The sequence below is a fragment of the Rutidosis leptorrhynchoides genome, chromosome 5 (assembly GCF_046630445.1).
Source record: "Rutidosis leptorrhynchoides isolate AG116_Rl617_1_P2 chromosome 5, CSIRO_AGI_Rlap_v1, whole genome shotgun sequence".
NCBI lineage: Eukaryota > Viridiplantae > Streptophyta > Magnoliopsida > Asterales > Asteraceae > Rutidosis > Rutidosis leptorrhynchoides.
Genome location: NC_092337.1, coordinates 411,547,198 through 411,560,993, shown reverse-complemented (window position 1 = coordinate 411,560,993; position 13,796 = coordinate 411,547,198).

The window sequence follows — 13,796 nt, the reverse complement described above, 5'->3', positions numbered from 1 at the left end:
ACACATCTTACTGCAATGATTGCATGAATTGTGTATAGATAAATTCATATCTTAGCGTATCTGTTATTGTTACCTTTGTCTGACAGCTTCCGTAGATTCCTCCGTAACTTATGGGATTTTAGTATTATATATGCATATGTAAATTATGTATTGCAGGGTACTAATCTACATCCTATAATCTATTTCTTATCGAAAAGTCCTTCATCTGATCGTACGAGATGAATCCCTCAACCAGTTCGAATTCCTCGGATTCCGACAGCTATTCCGATATGGAGTTTCACCTATCAGCGTCACCGGAATGAATCAACCAATCAGTCATCCCCAATTCATCTGATGGGTTCGTAGTCGACTTAATCAATGGAGACGCGAAAAAGGCGATCCCTTCCACCAACCGAATTTACCTCTTGGCGATGAACCTGAAGCACTTATCAGCGAACCAGTCCGAAACACCATTTTCACCCTCAATTTCCGAGTATCCCATCACAATTATATTCTATCCACAATTCTAAACCTTATTCATCCACTCTTCCGACCGACAGTCATCCCGGAGGAATACAAGAAGTCATCGAACTTCGTGCTCGATTTGTAGCCTTGAAAAATATGGTGCAAAATTTACCAGCTTCAGCAAGATCATTGGCACCAATAGTACCATCAGTAACAGCACCAGTACCATCAACAATCCATGCCTCAACATCTCATTCTGTACCTCGAGTATAATCATCGTTCTACATGACGTTCTACATCATTTATCTTCGTTCAACATGGCGATTATGTATTCTCTAATGTTTTAGAGATTATATATTCTTGTTCTAACGGTAAATCAAATGAGTCTATTATCATATTGACTCATTAAATCCATAATTACATCTGAAGAAAATATATATGTATATATATTTTCATAAAGATTGTAAATAAAAAAAATTCTTTCGTACAAACTGTTAATGATGAAAATATTTTAACGGGTAGGTAATACCCGAGGAATATTTAAATTTCACATTAATAAGTTACACTGTACATTCTTCGAATCTGATTTAACAGTCGTTTACTATCCTACTTACAACCACCGATATACGTATCCGTTCACCGCAGAATAACCATTTTCATTCAATATCATGTTTGGATTTTGACCTATCAGAATCCAACAAGTGGCATAATGAAGAAAACATTGGACAAAATAAAATTTGTTAGAAACAAACAAATTAACTATGAGAAATTTTGTTAAGAATTCACGCTAACTGTTCCTAACTAATTGTTCCCAGCTAACTGATTACACTTTATTTATCGCAATTTAATTATCCCAATTTACATGCTCGCAATTTTATTTATCGTCATCTAATTTCTGTTATTTACTTTACGCACTTTATTTATCGTCATTTAAATTCTGTTATTTATTTTATGCACTTTAAATATCGGGACACGTATACAAGGTTTGGACATATCATATCGACGCATCTATATATATTATTTGGAATCACCATAGACACTCTATATGCAGTAATGATCGAGTTCTCTATACAGGGTTGAGGTTGATTCTATAATAATATATATACTTTGAGTTGTGATCGAGTCTGAGACATGTACACGGGTCACGATATGAATTAATTAATTCGAATATTATATATTAAACTATATATGAATTATTGGACTGTCAACTGTGGACTATCGATTGTGGACTAATAACATTGGACAATTAAAATAAATTAAAACATTGATTATAACATATGAAACTAAACATTTCTTCAAGTTTGCCACTTGATTTCATCTTAAACGCCATTTGTATCTTGACAATTCTAATCTGCGTTCAAACCTTTCATGATTCTTAAAAACACCTCAATTGAAAGGATGAACCAACCGCACTTCATCTATGGAAGAAAAGATTGACGCATATAGTTATGCACCTGAAAACTCCCGGACCCTAAGTAAAAGTTTAACACGTGTCTGTGTAAGCTCCTTTGGCATTGTTATTACCGAAAATAACATTGCAACTCTTTTTCAAATTAGCCAATTTTATCACAGCTTCAACAAATCAACTTCAACTTCCATTCGAATTAGCCTTATTATAACCTCGATATATAAGTTTCCTGTCGTCATCGTTACCAGAGAACCGTTTATATTTCACCACATTATCAGTAAAATTACCAGCAACTTCAATGAATTTGGACTTTCCGAAAAATCATTATATTTATTCATTGAAACCCTATCATATACTCATCCGCATCTTGTAACGAGAACTGCCATACCAATTACAAGGAATCAGCAATCAGTACTTTGAAAACTCACAGCATATCTACATCAACAGTTATATGTATGACATTTATCTCTTAGAATTATGATCTTTCATTCTGAAATTCTGAAAAGCACTCTGTCACAAATCAATACTCTGAATGTTGAAAAAGCTGAATGAAGCAGCAGAAACCGTAGACAACCGTAAATGACCTTAATCATCGGAAGTTTGATGATAAAGAATAGTATGTTGGAAAGGCTCAGAAAAGTTGAAACAGGAAAACAAATTAAGTTAACCATGAAGGAGACCAAGGACAAATACAAGGACCATACCCTATATTCAAAGAATCCAGATAATTCTGGATCCGTTGAAATCTTTAGAGAATATCTTGCTCCGAAGTCATGTTAAAATCTTGCAGAAAATCTTTCTCCATCAACCATCGAACCTAGAAATTCCAAAATATCATCATCAATATCTTTGATATTTCTGAGGATATTTTCATAAATATTCTCGTCCGAAATTATATACCTCTTCGTGCTTCCTGTGTATCATTATATTGGAAACATTCAAGAGAAAATTTAGTACCGAAAAGCAGATTATGCGAAACTATGAAGAAAGTCATGGACAAATCACAAAGAATAAGTTTGACTTCAAAGAATCCAAATGATTCAATGTCTGCTAAAGTCTTTAGTGAATATCTTGCTCCTTACTCTAAACCCTTGCAGACAATAGTTTCTATCATCCGCTGATCTTAGATATTCCGAGATATTATTGTATCTTTCATTATAAATATCCTCCATATTTCTGAAGATATTTTTATAACTACTCTTATCTGAAATCATTAATCTCTTCGTACTATCAGTGTTACATCATATAGAAACTGTTAGTTTCTATATTCTGTAAACTTTCAAACTTAAAATATTAATGTTATTGAAGTAATGTTGGGAACTGATGCATGAGTTAGTATAATATAATGACACTTGATCAACGTGATTATATTACAGTAAGTCATGCTGAGTTTCTAATGGGACGTGATGATTCACAGATCCTAACGTCATCACGTGCCATGTTACATAACTCTTTCATTCTACTTAACTTCTGAACAAATCAAGAAAATGTATTCTTGATGGTTCTATCTTCCGTGATGTTGATAGATTTAAAAATCAAATCGTTCTATCACGTTCCTTCCTGCTTAGAATATTATAATCATTTGAAACTCTATATCTACAAATTCTGGACCATTATTCGCTTGACTTGAAGTCGGGAAAAGAAAACAAAAGCATAGAGCTTTGAAATATAAGAGAGAATATAAAGCCCAATAACAACACGGAGATTACAAACCGTGGATATTAATACGAATAACAATATAAAGACACGGTATAATTAAGAATAGTATCACCCCAAGGTTATATTAAAGTAAACAGATTTTCTAGTGGAAGATTAAAAAGAAGGATGACAGAAATGATAATTAGAAAAATATCAGGGTTTAGAATTAGATTAAGTATTTTCATAATCTTTTAAATTTGGAAATTGTATAGAAATGATGAAAATAAGGGGACGGAAGGGCTTAATTTATAATGGAAATATCAGACAGAATAATCGAGGCGGATCATCGTATTTAATTTTAGAGATCTTAATTTTCCCTAAATCTTGAAGAATCAGATCTTATAGATCTTCAAGATTTTCTTTAAATCCCTTGAATTCCGAAATTCAACCAAGGCAATGTCGAAAGTTAAGACGCGCCTTATTTTCTAAATTCAAACCTGTCTACGTCAAAAGTTAAAAACAAATCTTTGTTTATCATTTCATTCTTTTGTGAATATGATAAGGCTAAAAAGGAACATATATTTCATAGCAATATCCCTCCTAAATAATAGGTTTTCATATGTAATTGTATTATATTTTTATTGTAATTGTTTAAATAAATAAGTGCGAAGACAAAAAGTGAAAACGAAGATTTGAAGACAAAAACGTCCAAAAAGCTCAAATGTACAAGATACAATTCAAAAGGTTCAATTTATTGATGAAAAACGTCTAAAAATGACAAGAGTACAAGTTACAAAACGCAAAGTACAAGATATTAAATTATACGAAAGGACGTTCGAAAATCCGGAACCGGTACACGAGCCAACTATCAACGCCTGACGCAATGGACCAAAAATTACAAGTCTACTATGCACAAGAATATAATATAATATATAAATAATTATATTAATTATTTATATTTTATATTTATATATTTATTATGTCGACAAGCTAGGAGCCAAAAGTTTGTGAGCTGGATTTTCAAACTCCACGACTCGCGGAGTTTGAAGGCTTAAAACTCCACGACTCGCGGAGCTGTCAGAAATCAAAATGCCTATAAAAGACCACGAATTCTGCGAGTTTAAATAAAATAATAATAATAATACTCCGTAGTATAATATAAATAAATATAATATATATATATATATATATATATATATATATATATATACTATATATATATATATATATATATATATATATATATATATATATAGTATAGATTAGTGTTATATTAGATTAGTTTGGGTTATGTAAAAGTTATTTTTACGGGTTTTAAAGTCGGAGCTCTGTTCGTGTACCACTACGCGATAAATAATCAATGTAAGCTATGTTCTCCTTTTTAAATTAATGTCTCGTGCTTAAGTTATTATTATACTTATTTGAGCCGAAGTAATCAAGATGTTGGGCTAAAAATTAAAGACTGGGTAATTGGGCTTTGTACCATAATTGGGGTTTGGACAAAAGAACGACACTTGTGGAAATTAGACTATGGGCTATTAATGGGCTTTATATTTGTTTAACTAAATGATAGTTTGTTAATTTTAATATAAAGATTTACAATTGGACGTCCCTATAAATAACCATATACACTCGATCGGACACGATGGGCGGGGTATTTATATGTACGAATAATAGTTCATTTAACCGGACACGAGAATGGATTAATAGTCACTAGAATTATTAAAATAGGGGTGAAATTATGTACAAGGACACTTGGCATAATTGATAACAAAGTATTAAAACCTCGGGTTACACGCAGTCGATAACCTGGTGTAATTATTAAACAAAGTATTAAAATCTTGTTACAGTTTAAGTCCCCAATTAGTTGAAATATTTGACTTCGGACATAAGGATAATTTGACGAGGACACTCGCACTTTATATTTATAACTGATGGACCGTTATGGACAAAAACCAGATGGACTTATCAAATAATCCAGGACAAAGGACAATTAACCCAGGGTAATAAATAATCAAAACGTCAAACATCATGGTTACGGAAGCTTAAATAAGCATAATATATTTTATTTCATATTTCCTCGTACTTTTATTTATTGTCATTTTAATTATTGTTATTTATTTTATATTGTTAGTTAAATATCGTCATTTACTTTACGCTTCGTTTAAAATATAAAATCGACAAACCGGTCATTAAACGGTAAAACCCCCCTTTTATATATTATTAATATAATATATTTTGTACGAATATAATTGTTTAAAATATAGTGTGCAATAAGCTCGTTCCCTGTGGAACGAACCGGACTTACTAAAAACTATACTACTCTACGATTAGGTACACTGCCTATAGTGTTGTAGCAAGGTTTAGGTATATCCCATTTGTAAATAAATAATTAAAACTTGTGTAATTTGTAACGTATTTCGTAGTAAAATATAGTACTATCACGTACCCCCACGCTATGACATCAGAATAGCTTCACTCGTGCTCTTCGAATAATCAAATTGTTTTATCCATATTACTCAATGATGATAAAACTCTATTTATCAACTCATATTCGTCATGAAAACATTTTTATAGTTAGCCATGACGACCTCACTCAAATTTCGGGACGAAATTTCTTTAACGGGTAGGTACTGTAGTGACCCGGGAATCCTCGACCAAATTTAAATTTAATCTTTATATGTTTCCGAAACGATAAGCAAAGTCTGTAATGATGAGTCTTAAAATTTTTGAATTATTTAGATGGATTCATTTGACCTTCGACTGTTTTCCGACGATTCACGGACAATTTTTTGGTAATTAAATATGTAGATAAATATATATATATATATATATATATATATATATATATATATATATATATATATATATATATATATATATATATATATATATATATATATATATATATATATATATATATATATATATGTAGGTATATATGATGATAAAATATGTATTACATAATTGATGAAATATAAGGTTAGTATTAAGTTAATGTATAATGTTATATTATTATTATTATTATTATTATTATTATTATTATTATTATTATTATTATTATCATTAATAATATTAATATTATTATAATTAGTATTATTATAATTAGTATTATTATTAGTATTACGAATAATATTATTATTACCATTTTTATAGTTAGTATTATTATTATTATCTAATACTATTATAACTATTATTAACATAATTATTATTAGTATCTTAATTATTTCTAATATGATTAATTGTATTATTATTAATATATATTATATAATTATTAAGAATATTAAAAAACAAATTATATATATAAATACATATATATATATATATATATATATATATATATATATATATATATATATATATATAAACGCGTGAGATAGCTGTTATGTACATCACCATCCATCTGATTGAGATAAAATCAGATTCCTTTTAACTCTTCTTCTTCTTTCTGTTGTCCCGTGACTGCCATCTCCCTTTTTCTATTATAAATCGGTTGATAATTGTTAAAGATATGAATCATTCGACTCCTATTATCCATCACTCAATTATACTCTTAAGTTATTTACTACAAACTCAAGGAATTCATACAGGAAAATAAAATAAATGCCGGTACCTCTATTTTTATTCCATTTTATGAAAAGCTTGATTTCATAAGAAATTTCAAAAACTAAAAATGCCATTGTGTTAGGAATCCCTTATGTAATCTTTCTATAAAGTTTCAAGATCCAATTCCATTTATCAAGCTTTAATTTCGAAGTCAAAGTTTATATTTCAAAAAGTCAATATTTGTTCTTGAATCAAATTCGCATTAGTGATTCTGTTTCTGATTAAATTGTTGATTCGAAAAGTTTCTAGGATCGAATTGAAATCTTTTTCATGTTATAATCAACACCTAAAACTTTCTAAATTTCATATTCAATTTTTTTATTTTTTTTTTGTTCTAAACAGCGACGAGCTGTATGGGTTTTTTTTTAATTTTTTTTTTGTTAATCAAACTGATCACTTTTAATTGTTTATGTGTTAGTTGTAAATCCTAAATTCATACTTGTATTTATAATTAAGAGCAAGTGGATTTTGGTTGAGTTGAGTTTGCTAATGAAGAAGAAGAATAAGAAAATAGAATACTGTATTAAGTATTTATGGTATGGGTTTAATTCAGAAAAGTAAGACAGAGGGATTGGTTAGGGAGGTGTTCGGGTATTCAAGAGGTCTCGGGTTCGAGTCCCTCATGGAGCATTATATTTATTTTTAAGCCTTCCTCAAAGAAGGTAGTTCCTTTTTATTAAAATTATTATTATTATTATCATTTTCATTATTATTATTATTATTAGTGTTATGGTTATCGATATTGTTATTATTGATTGTTATTAATACAATTATTATAGTGATTATTATTATTATTAATACTAAAATATGTATTAGTTAATATTTATCATTTTCATAATTAAAAATTACAAATATGAATATTATCATTAATATTGTTATTACTAATATTATCATCATTATCAAGTAATATTATTTAGTATTATTGTTATTATCACTAATATTAATATCGTTATCATTACTCGTACTAGTATTATCACTAAATATTATTATTAATATGAGTATTATTAATATAAGTATTACTATTACTATTATGATTAGGATTACGAAATGATGATATAGAAGCTTTAGTTATTAGTTTAGAAATTTAATATGAAGATTTTGATTATGATTAACATAAGTGTGGTTATTGATATTATCACGAGTAATAAAATTTCTATAATAATTAGTATTATTATTAAGTATTATATATTACTATAAAAATTATTATTTTCATTATCATTAGAAATAAACTATTCATTTTATTAAAAATTACTGTTATTATCGTTATTATAAGATGTACTATTAAAACTAACGTTAATATTATTATTAATAGAAACACTAATAATATTAACACTATTATTATTTTAATCACTACTAATATTATTTTGATATTATTATAATCACTATTTTTAACAAGCAAATGAAATATATATATATATATATATATATATATATATATATATATATATATATATATATATATATATATATATATATATATATATATATAAAATATTTATTACGTATAACGTAACAAAATTTATATTTCTATATATATATATATAAATGAATACATATTAATAACGAAATGTACAATTTACTAATATAAAGTTTTATCATTAATAATAAAATATATACACATAATTGTTCGACTACAAGGATATGTATTAATATATATACAAATGATATAGGTTCATGAATCCGAGGCCAACCCTGCATTGTTCGGAATCGTCATATGTATTCTTACCACAGAATACAGTATAGTGAGTTTCATTAATCCCTTTTTAAATGCTTTTGCAATATATATTTTTGGGACTGAGAATACATGCGCTGCTTTTATAAATGTTTTACGAAATAGACACAAGTAATCGAAACTACATTATATGGTTGAATGATCGAAATCGAATATGCCCCTTTTTATTAAGTATGGTAATCTAAGAATTAGGGAACATACACCCTAATTGACGCGAACTCTAAAGATAGATCTATCGGGCCCAACAAGCCCCATCCAAAGTACCGGATGCTTTAGTACTTCGAAATTTATATCATGTCCGAAGGAGGATCCCGGAATGATGGGGATATTCTTATATGCATATTGTGAATGTCGGTTACCAGGTGTTCAATCCATATGAATGATATTTTTGTCTCTATGTATGGGACGTATATTTATGAGAACTGAATATGGAAATCTTGTGGTCTATTAAAATGATGAAAATGATTATTTATGTTAAACTAATGAACTCACCAACCTTTTGGTTGACACTTTAAAGCATGTTTATTCTCAGGTATGAAAGAAATCTTCCGCTGTGCATTTGCTCATCTTAGAGATATTACTTGGAGTCATTCATGACATATTTCAAAAGACGTTGCATTCAAGTCGTTGAGTTCATCAAGATTATTATTAATTCAATTATAGTTAGATATATTATAAAATGGTATGCATGTCGTCAACTTTCGATGTAATGAGAGATTGTCTTTTCAAAAACGAATGCAATGTTTTGTAAAATGTATCATATAGAGGTCAAGTACCTCGCGATGTAATCAACTGTTGTGAATCGTTTATAATTGATATGGACTTCGTCCGGATGGATTAGGATGGGTCATCACACATTTACTCCATTTACAACCACCAAACCTCATCCACTTCAATTCTAGAGAGAGTGTGTGATTCAAGTGAAAGAAAGCTCAAATAGAAGAGGAAGAAGCTTGTTTCGGGTTAGAGCTCGAGCATTAAAGTTGTTCATCTCCTCACTTGCTACGTTTTGATTATGGTGGTAAGTCCTAAACTTGATTTCCTTAGTTTAATGTGTTTAAGGGTTAGGGTTTGGGCTAGTGATGAACATAAAACCCATTTGTTAATGATTTGTGGGTTTTTTGGTAAGTTTGGGTCATGAGGGCTCAAGGATGACTAACCTAGGGTTTTGAAATGTTAAATGTGTTTATGAGTCTTAAATTGGTTAGTTAACCACTAGCATACCTAGATGTTATGTAAATGGGTGCTATTTGGGTATGTGGTGACCCGAATGGGTGTGGAAACCTCGAATGGGTAAAACGGGTCTTTGATGACCTAAGTTGTCTTGTTAGTGTGAAAATGAGATAACATTGTGATTATATGTGTATTAAGACCATAAATGGCTAGGGTTAGGGTTTTTGGCGAAGTTGACCCAATATTAGGGTTAAGTGTGCAAATGGGTCGGAATTGCACCATGGGTCAAAATGACCTAAGGATGGTGAGTGAGTTGGTTGACCAACTTGAATGAATGATTGATATATGTGCATAATGTAATAGGTACGTTACCTTGAAGCCGCGAGCTTGGTTTATTGATTCACCAAAGGCGTAAGGTGAGTGGAATAATTATACGTGTACGTATATAATGTATTTATTTGTGTTGTATGAATGTGGCATTGTCGAGGTGTTCAAGACACCACATTCTAAGTAAAGAGTAGTATTATCGCGGTGTTCAAGACACTACTCATTTGTTGATTGACATGTGGATGCCGCGGTGTTCAAGGCACCACATTGTCATGGGAGTGGATGCCGCAGTGTTCAAGGCACCACTCATTGTTTTGATTGACATGTGGATTCGTCGCGTTGTTCAAGACGCCACATTGTCATGGGGGTGAGTGAGTCACGTTGTTCAAGACATCACCCGGGGAATTAGTGATTACGCGGTGTTTAAGTAACACTAATGGATGTTATGAACTCCGATGGTCTTTTAAGTACCGTTCCCTTGTTCGATTGGTTAACCATGGTTGTACGAATTTTGTGTTAGCATATTTAATTATGAACTATATGCTATTGGTATTGCTAGCTCATTGTGAATTGCGGTTATTGGTATATGCATAATGTTTTGCATGGTTGTAGAATTGCTAGCTCGTGTATGGTATTGTGTAAGTGATGCAAGTAAGTAAGTTATATATGTATATGTATAATTATTGCATTCACTAAGCTTTAGCTTACCCTCTCGTTGTTTACCTTTTTAGGCTCCGGCGTGGACAAAGGCAAAGGTATTCGGTTGGATTAGTGGTCTCCCGCTTGTATTAATAGGGGATGCTTTTTGGTGTTTAGCTTTTTGGTGTTTAGCTTTTTGGTGTTTAGATTTTTGAAGTTTGACCGAGATTGGGTAGTTTAACCCCAAACACCGTGCTCTAGGTGTCATTTGGAAATTAAACTAGTATGGTCGAAACTTGTATTTTTGAACGAAACGCGTAATTCGGGCCGATGTGGGCCCGGTGATGTAAGACTTGTTTTGATGATGAAAATCTCTTAGTTTATTATAATGTGGTATGTTGTGAAGAGGTTTTCTTTTAAAAGTGTCGGGAAGCGGGATTTCCGCTCGTGTAAGTTGGACCCGGCGACAGCAGCTGGAAGGCCAATTGGACGCCGTCCAGATCTGCTGGACGTCGTCCCACCCTTCATTGCTAGACGCCGTCCAGATATCTGGACGCCGTCCAGATGTGCTGCACCAGAAATTTTTTTTTGGTAGTGTGTTTTTGGTAAAGCGAAGTCGGGTTGTTACAACAACAGACGCAAGGACGCAAGATAAACCTTGCGAACACCCAAAACATACGCAAAGTCGCAAGGTTAACCTTGCGACAAGGAGACGCAATGACGCAAGGAGAAATTTGCGTCCGGTAACCAAGACGCAAGGTCGCAAAAATGTCCTTGCGTCTGCTCCAGATTAACAAATGCTGCATAAATACTTGTGTTTACCTGATCACAGTCGGCCCAAGATGGATATAGGTCAACACTGCCGTCTCCAAGTCCAATTAAGTACATGTAATCTGGAGGATTATGGCCAATAATTCCCTCTCCATCTGTTGTAGATTCCTCCTGTGTGCCCACCTCCTTCTGAGTATTGTCAAAATAAGTGTTGAACCTCTCAAACATGTTCAGGAATCACAGTGGCATAATAGTCCATCGAGAACTTTCTTTAATCACCTCAGCTGGAAACTCAGGAGTGGCATAAACTTGACTGGATAGGGGGAGAAATCTCTGACGATATCTCAAAAGAAATGTAGCCCAGCCGTCAATGTGCTATAAGTATAACAAGTTAATATACAGTGTAACCTTAGTATAAAATAAGTTGTATAAAATTATATAAAATTAACAAAAGAATAACAAACTTACAAACTTACCAAGTTATCCAAATAACCAGAATGTCCTAATCCCAGTAATCGAATCCAAAAGTCTTGATTTATAAAAATGAATTGGTCATTTTAAAAGATGAACATGCAACGCGTCTCTTGCTTGCTCTCAATCATTGTCTTTGGATCTTTTGCTGGGCCTGCATGCTTTCTACCATCTCTCCAGGCATTAGGTGGCAGTGGTTGGAGAATTCCTTGATCATTTATAAACCTGTCAATCATCGCCCAAATTTCTTCCTCAGTAGCCCAGTCTTGTTCCTTTCTTTTTCTCTTAGTCACTTTAACAGGCTGCTTATCACCACTCACCTACAATAATTCAACAAATAAGGTTAATTTAAATTAATTCAAACAGACGCAAGGACGCAAACATTATCTTGCGTGTGTGGAACCAACGAGACTCAAGGACGCAAGAACACACTTGCGCCTAAAATAAAGCAGACGCAAGGATGCAAATGTTTGTTTGCGGCGGCCAAACTCACCTCTGCTGCTGCATCTGTGTCCATGGGTACCACATCCTCATTAATTTGTTGTTGACCTTGATCTTCTTCAGTCCCTAACTGTACAACATTCATGCTTTCCACTTTCTCAACCACATCTTTTGACAACTGAGTAAAAAACAAATGATAACTTAGTAAACAGCCATTCGCAAGGACGCAAACTCAACCTTGCGACAAGCCGACGCAAGGACGCAAGAACAACCTTGCGTGCCTAGACGCCAGGACGCAAGAACACCCTTGCGACACGCAAGGACGCAAGGTATGTCTTGCGTCCGCAACAGTAACAGAAAACACCATTATTTAGCCATTGTTTATTGCAATAATTTAACATACAACTTTTTTAATTTGCTGAAATGTACCTTCTCAATGGGTTTTCTGTACCCAGGTGTTGTGAATGGGGACCTTAATACACCAGTTGGCTTTCTTTCTCTGATTCCACGTCGAATGTGCATTGGAGAAGGCCTTTCAATCTCATTATCAGACAAAGATCGATTGAAACACGTATCATCATCCTAAACACAATAAATAACATAAGTAATAAATAAATCAATTCAATTAATACCAAAAATAATAAATAAATCAATTCAATTCAATCTACCTGATATTGTTGTTGTTGTTGTTGTTGCGATAAAAGTTTTTCGTGTTGCATAACAAGTTTTTTGCAATCAATTAACTCTTTCTCTTGTTTGTCCATCCGCTTTGTCAACAACTCTAACATACGATGTAAATTGTGTACATCGCGAGGGCCCTCTGTATGAACATCTTCTGTTGAATGCTTATGGGGTGTCTGCTCAGACCCATCAACAACTGGATCATCTGTATCAACTTCATCATCCTGGACCTCATCCTCGATCTCATCTTCTGGTACCTTTCCTCCTCTAAAGTACACGTCACTCTGAATCCACCATTGACAACTCTTTTCTGTTTCAGTTGGCTGCAGACCACGTAAAGGTCTCTTTTTCTTGGGACACTCATCCTACAATTAATTATTTAATTATCAAATAAGAATATTAGCAGAAACGAATACGCAGAGACGCAAAGAAAAGCTTGCGTTAGTGTACGCAAGGTCGCAAACA